Consider the following 10,200-nt stretch of genomic DNA (forward strand, 5'->3'; position numbering starts at 1 on the left):
AGGCAGGAATACCGGAGTGGGTTGCCATTTTCTCCTCTAGGGGATTGAACTCTTGTCTCTTACATCTCCTGCATTGGCAGGTGAGTTCTTTACCACTAGTGCTACCTGGGAAGCCCCATACTGCCTTCCATCTCCTAGGAGCACAATTCACATTGTACTGATGTGAATGGCACTTTCTAGTGCTATACTACCTGTTTGCCCTGGGCAAACTTGGGTTGATTCAAATAGAAAAATATCATGTTAAATTGTATCAATAGATGATGTAGTTAATAGAGTTGCATAAAGGTGTGGTCATGAATAATAGCTCTGTGACTTGAGTCCCTGCAGGTAAATCACCATTCTGTTTAGTGTCTTACTGAGGACTGGACAAGTTACTGAAACTCTATGCCTTAATTCAGCTCAACGATAATAATACATGGGCTTCCCTGGAGGCTCAGATGGTAAAGAATCCACCTGCAGTGCAGGAGACCCTTGTTTGATTCCTGGACTAGGAAGATCCCGTAAAGAAGGAAATAGCAACCCAATCCAGTATTCTTGCCTGGAGAATCCCATGGACAGAGGAGCCTGGTGAGCCTCCGTCCATCAAGTCGCAAACAGTCGGACATGGTTGAGCAACTAAGTACATACTCACATAATAAGACATACAAAACTGAAAGGAGGCTTCGATGAATCAAAGCAAGCTGTGTGTTTAGAAGTGTGCCTGACACATGGCAAGCCCTCCATAAACATTTGTTATTAGTATCACTGTAGGTTCCAGTTATGATGAAGAAGGAATTCATAGGGCCTGGACTCCATCTTAGGCCTGTTCATGCTGATCATGCTCGGCCACCTTTCCAATGGACTCTGAATTCTGTGTTTAGTGCCTATGAAAACAACAGAAGGATAAGACCCCCTCCAGACCGGGGAACCTTGAATCATATCTAGGTTACTCATCGCCTAAGAGAAAACATACACTAATCACCCCTTGCTCTAGACAGGCCATAAATTTTTCTGTATCTATTGGAGTGTAACCTCAGGTTTATTGATTATTGGCTAATTGTTTGACTGTTTGAGCACAGAGCACATAAATCATGGGGTTATTTGGATTATATTTTCCTTGGTTTATGTAAGTCTCAAGGAATTTGGAGTGGTGGGTTCAGACACGTACACCTGGGGTATAAAAGATTTTCACAAATGCTGGTCGGGGTCCTTGGCTAAGAGGAGACTCTGCCTTGGGCCCACTGGTGTAATAAATTGCCCTCCACTCTCTGCACTGTCCTTCTGAGTGAGTTTGTTTCCCGGAACACGTGGCTACAACAATGAATTTGCCAATAAGATTTGCTTTAGCATCAGCTTAAAGCATTTCACTGTTCCAAGATCAAATAAAAAGGCTTAACTTTTTAGAACCAGGTCAGTGATACTTATTTTATATGAATATTGGGCCCCTGAAAAAGAAGATGTGTATGAAAACATAAGAAAGCATCAAGAGAATGAATTGCTTTTTCAGTCAGATGGGATTTAGGCCAGAGAAGTTTGCACATCTGAAGACTTGTGGGAAAGAAGTGAATGACTGCTGCATTTTTATTATGTAAACTTTGTTATGGGTGTGCACATTTTCACAGTAGGTGCAAGTTTCCCATGTATCTCAAAAAGAAGATGAAATACTTCTCTCACTTCCCCTATTTTTTCTTTTTGGTAATTTATATGTTACTTTCCTCTCTTTGTCTCTGTCTCCTTTCACCTCTTTCATAAATAACATACAGCTTTCCTCTGTCATTCTAAAGGGGTTGAGGGGACTTTAAACTAAATTGATACAGCTATAAAGCAGGAAACGAGAGGCGAGGGAATAACCTGTGACTTTAGAATGGAAAGATATGTGATTGGACTGCAAATGTAGAGGCAGCTTCATTGAGATGAAATATAGGAAAGGTCCAAGAACTATCAGAGAAAAGTTACAGATCTGCTGGGCAGAGGGAAACACCAGTGGGAGAATTTGTTCCTGCGGAGGGGTGTGGGGGGAAACAGCTGGTTAGAAGGTTAGAGTATCCGTCACGTGGGGAAGTACACAGGGCTGACCTAGGTAAGAACGCACGCTCCTCGCCAGGGCTGGAATGAGGGCAAGGATGAGTGGAGATTCACAGACTCACACATACCCATACACGCATGTGTGCACAGATGGACACACACCTTTTAAGGATTTTCTGACAAGAACTGGGCCAATAGCACACGCATGCTCTCCTGGCAGTGAAGAAACCATTAACTCGGTGAATGGGGTGACTGACCCATCCATGCACATCACTGCAGGAGCACCTGAAGGATGGGGCAGCCACGTGTTGTTTTCATGGTTCCCATAAATTAGGCACCGATGGATTTGCCATGAGCCCTCTCTTCTGCCACACCTCACCATGTACTGTGATGTTCCTGCTCACAACCTCTGAAGGCAAGGAACCTGAGCCCAGGTCCTGCTACCAGCATTTGGACTGATTTCTTTGCTCTCTGTTGCTCACATACTGGCTGTGAAATAACTTCTATGTAGATGGTAATTTAAGGCTGTTGTTTGCACACTCCCAAATCTCTAGTATTAAGGATATTGGAAACAGCATTACCTGCAGAGAGAGGTGTAGGCTTCATAGGCAACCATGAGAGCTGCAGAGGACATCTTGCAGATGTTCTTACAGGTTTCAAGAAGCATCCCAGAGAAGCAGAAGGAGCTGGGAAGTTGGAGCTAGTGAATGGAACACAGAAACTAGGGGGAGAAGTGATAAGAATAGTTGTGACACCTGATGCAATATATACAGAGGGGGGAAGGTATAAAACCAACTCTGGGTAGTTCAAAATCTGAGGTGTAAGAGACATGGTGGGCGTATGGGAACTGGGAAAGAGACCAGCTCCCTAGTAAATCAGGAACTGAGAAAACACCAAAGAACAGCTTTTTGGTTGCCTAACATGAATCCAATCCAGGGAGATGAACTAGCATTCATGAACTGAAAGAAAAAACATGAATCTTTTTCAGATTAATAGAAAGGTCTAAAGAGGAACATTATAAAATACCAGCATTATGGACTGGGCCACACTGAGAGAATATGAACACTAAAAAGAAGAAGTGGTACAAGGAGAGAGTCCATGTTTCATGGTAACTTCTGTGTGACATAATATGACAAACAATGGAGAATTATCTGGCTTTAGTGGACATAAAATCTTATTATATCTGAGATCCTCCTGTGACCTGCAGGAAAAATTGCTGTACAGGAAACAAGACTGGGGGAGGAATAGTTCAGATTATATGTGTATATGATATGTCTTTTGGGGAGAAATTATGCAAAAATTAAATCACATTAGAGGTAGTAAGTGAAAGAGCAGTCTAAGACCATAATAATAAATGATACTAATGAAAAAAAAAAATCATAGATTAGACACTCCTCCAAGGAAGGTCTAAAAACGGCCAATAAACACACGCAAAGTTTCTCATGTCCTAAGTCTTCAGTTCAGTTCAGTTCAGTCACTCAGTCATGTCCAACTCTTTGTGACCCCATGAATCCCAGCAGGCCAGGCCTCCCTGTCCATCACCAACTCCCGGAGTTCACGCAGACTCACGTCCATCGAGTCAATGTTGCCATCCAGCCATTTCATTCTCTGTCGTCCCCTTCTCCTCCTGCCCCCAATCCCTCCCAGCATCAGAGTCTTTTCCAATGAGTCAACTCTTCGCATGAGGTGGCCAAAGTACTGGAGTTTCAGCTTCAGCATCATTCCCTCCAAAGAAATCCCAGGGCTGATCACCTTCAGAATGGACTGGTTGGATCTCCTTGCAGTCCAAGGGACTCTCAAGAGTCTTCTCCAACACCACAGTTCAAAAGCATCAGGTCTTTGGTGCTCAGCTTTCTTCACAGTCCAATTCTCACATCCATACAGGACCACCGGAAAAACCATAGCCTTGACTAAACGGACCTTTGTTGGCAAAGTAATGTCTCTGCTTTTCAATATGCTATCTAGGTTGGTCATAACTTTCCGTCCAAGGAGTAAGCGTCTTTTAATTTCATGGCTGCAATCACCATCTGCAGTGATTTTGGAGCCCCCCAAAATAAAGTCTGATACTATTTCCACTGTTTCCCCATCTATTTGCCATGAAGTGATGGGATCAGATGCCATGATCTTTGTTTTCTGAATGTTGAGCTTTAAGCCAACTTTTTCACTCTCCACTTTCACTTTCATCAAGAGGCTTTTGAGTTCCTCTTTACTTTCTGCCATAAGGGTGGTGTCATCTGCATATCTGAGGTTATTGATATTTCTCCCAGCAATCTTGATTCCAGCTTGTGTTTCTTCCAGCCCAGTGTTTCTCATGATGTACTCTGCATATAAGTTGAATAAGCAGAGTGACAATATACAGCCTTGACATACTCCTTTTCCTATCTGGAACCAGTCTGTTGTTCCATGTGCAGTTCTAACTGTTGCTTCCTGACCTGCATAGAGGTTTCTCAAGAGGCAGGTCAGGTGGTCTGGTATTCCCATCTCTTTCAGAATTTTCCACAGTTTATTGTGATCCATACAGTCAAAGGCTTTAGCATAGTCAATAAAGTAGAAATAGATGTTTTCCTGGAACTCTCTTGCTTTTTGATGATCAAGCGGATGTTGGCATTTTGATTTCTGGTTCCTCTGCCTTTTCTAAAACCAGCTTGAACATCTGGAAGTTCACAGTTCATGCATTGCTGAAGCCTGGCTTGGAGAATTTTGAGCGTTACTTTACTAGCGTGTGAAATGAGTGCAATTGTGTGGTAGTTTGAGCATTTTTTGGCATTGCCTTTCTTTGGGATTGGAATGAAAACTGACCTTTTCCAGTCCTGTGGCCACTGCTGAGTTTTCCAAATTGGCTGGCATATTGAGTGCAGCACTTTCACAGCATCATCTTTCAGGATTTGAAATAGCTCAACTGGAATTCCATCACCTCCACTAGCTTTGTTCATAGTGATGCTTTCTAAGGCCCACTTGACTTCACATTCCAGGATGTATGGCTTTAGGTGAGTGATCACACCATAGTGATTATCTTGGCCGTGAAGATCTTTTTTGTATAGTTCTTCTGTGTATTCTTGCCACCTCTTCTTAATATCTTCTGCTTCTGTCAGGTCCATACCATTTCTGTCCTTTATCGAGCCCATCTTTGCATGAAATGTTCCCTTGGTATCTCTAATTTTCTTGAAGAGATCTCTAGTCTTTCCCATTCTGTTGTTTTCCTCTATTTCTTTGCATTGATCGCTGAAGAAGGCTTTCTTATCTCTTCTTGCTATTCTTTGGAACTCTGCATTCAGATGCTTATATCTTTCCTTTTCTCCTTTGCTTTTCGCTTCTCTTCTTTTCACAGCTATTTGTAAGGCCTCCTCAGACAGCCATTTTGCTTTTTTGCATTTCTTTTCCATGGGAATGGTTTTGATCCCTGTCTCCTGTACAATGTCACGAACCTCCGTCCATAGTTCATCAGGCACTCTATCAGATCTAGTCCCTTAAATCTATTTCTCACTTCCACTGTATAATCAAAAGGGATTTGATTTAGGTCATGGTTGAATGGTCTAGTGGTTTTCCCTGCTGCTGCTAAGTCACTTCAGTCATGTCCAATTCTGTGCGACCCCATAGATGGCAGCCCACCAGGCTCCCCCGTCTCTGGGATTCTCCAGGCAAGAACACTGGAGTGGGTTGCCATTGCCTTCTCCAGTGCATGAAAGTGGAAAGCGAAAGTGAAGTCACTCAGTTGTGTCCAACTCTTAGCGACCCCATGGACTGCAGCCTACCGGGCTCCTCTGTCCATGGGATTTTCCAGGCAAGAGTACTGGAGTGGGGTGCCATTGCCTTCTATGAGTGGTTTTCCCTACTTTCTTCAATTTAAGTCTGAATTTGGCAATAAGGAGTTCATGATCTGAGCCACAGTCAGCTCCTGGTCTTGTTTTTGTTGACTGTCTAGAGCTTCTCCATCTTTGGCTGCAAACAATATAATCGATCTGATTTTGGTGTTGACCATCTGGTGATGTCCATGTGTAGAGTCTTCTCTTGTATTGTTGGAAGAGGATGTCTGCTATGACCAGTGCATTTTCTTGGCAAAACACTATTAGTATTTGCCCTGCTTCATTCCGTATTCCAAGGCCAAATTTGCCTGTTACTCCAGGCATTTCTTGACTTCCTACTTTTGCATTCCAGTCCCCTATAATGAAAAGGGTATCTTTTTTGGATGTTAGTTCTAAAAGGTCTTGTAGGTCTTCATAGAACCGTTCAACTTCAGCTTCTTCAGTGTTACTGGTTGGGGCATAGACTTGGATTACTGTGATATTGAATGGTTTGCCTTGGAAACGAACAGAGATCATTCTGTCATTTTTGAGATTGCATCCAAGTACTGCATTTCAGACTCTTTTGTTGACCATGTTGGCTACTCCATTTCTTCTGAGGGATTCCTGCCTGCAGTTGTAGATATAATGGTCATCTGAGTTAAATTCACCCATTCCAGTCCATTTTAGTTTGCTGATTCCTAGAATGTCGACATTCACTCTTGCCATCTCTTGTTTGACCACTTCCAATTTGCCTTAATTCATGGACCTGACATTCCAGATTCCTATGCAATATTGCTCTTTACAGCATCAGACCTTGCTTCTATCACCAGTCACATCCACAGCTGGGTATTGTTTTTGCTTTGGCTCCATCCCTTCATTATTTCTGGAGTTATTTCTCTACTGATCTCCAGTAGCATATTGGGCCCCTACTGACCTGGGGAGTTCCTCTTTCAGTATCCTATCATTTTGCCTCTTCATACTGTTCATGGGGTTCTCAAGGCAAGAATACTGAAGTGGTTTGCCATTTCCTTCTCCAGTGGACCACATTGTGTCAGACCTCTCCACCATGCCCGCCCATCTTTGGTGGCCCCACAGGGCATGGCTTAGTTTCATTGAGTTAAACAAGGCTGTGGTCCTAGTGTGATTAGATTGACTAGTTTTCTATAAGTATGGTTTCAGTGTGTCTGCCCTCTGATGCCCTCTTGCAACACCTACCGTCTTATTTGGGTTTCTCTTACCTTGGACGTGGGGTATCTCTTCACGGCTGCTCCAGCAAAGCACAGCCGCTGCTCCTTACCTTGGACGAGGGGTATCTCCTCACCGCCACCCCTCCTGACTTAAGTCTTCAGGAAAGTACAAATCAAAACCACAACAAGCTACTACTTGGCTCCCACTAGGATGGCTAGAATCAAATAGATAATAGCAAGTGTTGGTGATGATGCAGAAAACGGGAACCATTGTACATAGCTGGTGGAAATATAAAATGGTGCAGTCATTTAAGAAAAAAAGTTCATCCACTTTTCAAAAAGAGTAAACATAGAGTTACCATTTGATTCCATTCTTAGGTATGTATCCAAGAGAAATGAAATCATACATCCACATGAACCCTGTTCTGTAAATGCAAATATTTACAGAACAGCACTGTTCATTGTAGCCAAAGGTAGAAACAACCCAAGTGTTTCCACAAGGTTGAGGCAATGACCAAAACCTTAGAAAAGATGCTGTTAACAGTGGCAGTGAGGTTCCAAGCATTACCTCCAAAGCACAGGGTTTTATAGTTTATTTTTTAGAAGGCACTGGAAAACTGCATGGAATCTATAGAAAGGATTTAATGTCAAATGGGTTGTTTCTGTATTTGGCTTTTACTATAGGAGAGATAAAGATTAGATGTGTATATTTGTCTCAAATTGTTAAGGACTTTTCATATTGCTCCAAAAATTTGGACTTTAGTCTGAGTTTGGGGAGCCACTATCTCAGGGATTATATCATTAAGATGGGCTGGAAGCAGGATGTAAGATAGGTAAGAAACAAAAGAGACAGGAGTCAGCAAGATCAGCATATGCCTTAACTTTTAGAATAAACTCAGGGTAAAGAAACCAAAGCCCAAGCTAGGCCAGTTATCACTGGAAAGCAAGACAGGGAATAGGGTTTGAAGTGCATTTTGGAGGAGAATCTGACAAGAGTTAGTAACAAATCCATTTTGATGTATATGGAAATGTTTTCTAAGTTGAATGACCAGGTGATTATGACGTATCAATTGATTTATGAAATCTAAGTGGAGACAGAGTGTTGAGGGTGGCAATAATGTCTGTGCTGTTTAGCTAAAGTATGTGATTGCATTAGGGATTCTCATTGCAGAGAGAGGTCACAAATGGAGATCAAATCAGATTTGAAATTTTTTTGTTTTATAATTGAAGCTCTATGAAAGGATTATGTCACACAAGTTGAGAGCAGAAGAGATATCAAAATAGGGCTGAAGACAAAGTCCTAGGGACAATACTATTTAAGAGATGAGATAAAGAAAATGAACTAGTGGAGGAGGCTGTAAAAGCAAGATAGGTGGACAAGCAGGTGAGAGGCGCAGTGGAGGAATCCCACGGACTGTAACCCACCAGGCTCCTCTGTCCATGGAATTCTCCCATCAAGGATACTGGAGCAGGCTTCCATTTCCTCCTCCAGGAGATCTTCCTGACAAAGAATTTGGAGGATCGTTTAAACCAAAGTTGACAACAATCCTGAAAAATATTTTGCTGCTACTTAAATATCTGATGGTATCCTGTGATGGTCTTCTTGATGAAAGAGAACATGCTGGAAAAATCCAGTCCCCTCACACACACCCAGACTGAATCTCAGGAGCACAATCATCTTTTATTTTCTCTTTCTTTCAATTGAACCACTAGCCAGAATATCCCATTCCCTGGCCCTGCCAGGTAAGATAATTCTCTGTAATTAATTTTAATAAGCACTTAACCATTTACAATATCTAAAAGGCAATAATTATCTTCAATACACTGAGGACCCACCTGCATTTCTGACAGGCAGTTGGCATCGCATGCTGTACTTGGGGCAGGACTGTAGCATTTGATGAGCTTGAGATTGGAGACTGGAATTTCTGATATACACAATTAGTTTCCAAAGTGACGCAGAACATGCTAAGGAATTGAAGAGGCCTCTGCCTTCTTTTTCAAATAGCACAAAACCCCTCAGAACTATGGGGGTCAGTCTAGGAAATAAAGGACAGCAATGGTCACTTAGAGATGACACAGAGGAAAATATTTGATGAGGTGTTTGTTACACACTGAGGCAACATAACCAATATACAATGGTTCCATTTGTTTCTATAAGAGACATTTATATAGGTAAATTCATCTTTTCAAAAACATTTACGATGGTATATGCTTTCAGAGGATAAAGCAGTATTTTCTGCTTTGTGAAAAATAGTGTTACAAATGTGAAGAATCATGGTAAAATTTCCACATGGCTTAACCACTACATTATTACTTTAATGTTTTGCTATTAACCTCATTGAAGTTGACTTTTTCCCAACAAGATAAGATATCTGCATTTTCAAATGTAATGACAAACAAATACATTTGTAATTCACTAATTCACAAAGAGCTAGGGAGATCAAATCAGTCAACCCTAAAGGAAATCAACCCTGAATATTCATTGGAAGAACTGATGCTGAAGCTGAAGCTCTAATACTCTGGACACCTGATGCGGACAGCCGATTCATTGGAAAAGACCCTGATGCTGGGAAAGACTGAGGGAAAATGAGAAGAGAGCGGGAGACAATGAGATGATTAGATAGCATCACAGACTCAATGGACATGAATTTGAGCAAACTCTGGGAGATAGTGGAAGACAGAGGAACCTGGCATGCTGCAGCCCATTAGGTCGTGAAGAGTTGGACATAGCAACTGAACAACAGCAACATGGGAGATGTGGTTTATTACAAAGCTGTATTTATATATCATTTTCAATCTTATTGCTGCATATTTTATATAACAATCACATCCTCTTTACATATAGCATATCACTCTCAACAGAAGTTGCACTTAACCCATATATATCATAGTTCTTGATCCCCAGTCACAATCTAACCATGAGAGTAGAGTTGAGGAGAATGACAAAATAACACAGTAACAATAAATCTTTTGGGGTCTTGGAAATATTAGTAAATGTGAGAAATTAACTTTTGTAACTTACTAGGTTTCTAGGAAGACAACTGGCTCACTGAGGGATTGGTTGGTCCATCCCATCCTTAGGAGTTGGTGATGGACAGGGAGGCCTGGCGTGCTGCAGTTCATGGGGTCGCAAAGAGTCGGACACGACTGAGCGACTGAACTGACTGAATGATAATTTTCATTTTTATTTTTGTGACCAACTATTGCATCTTCAAATTGTGACTTTA

Source organism: Bos grunniens, chromosome 14 (genome assembly GCF_055505025.1).
Source record: "Bos grunniens cultivar Pamir isolate PY7600 chromosome 14, Bosgru_T2T1.0, whole genome shotgun sequence".
Lineage (NCBI taxonomy): Eukaryota > Metazoa > Chordata > Mammalia > Artiodactyla > Bovidae > Bos > Bos grunniens.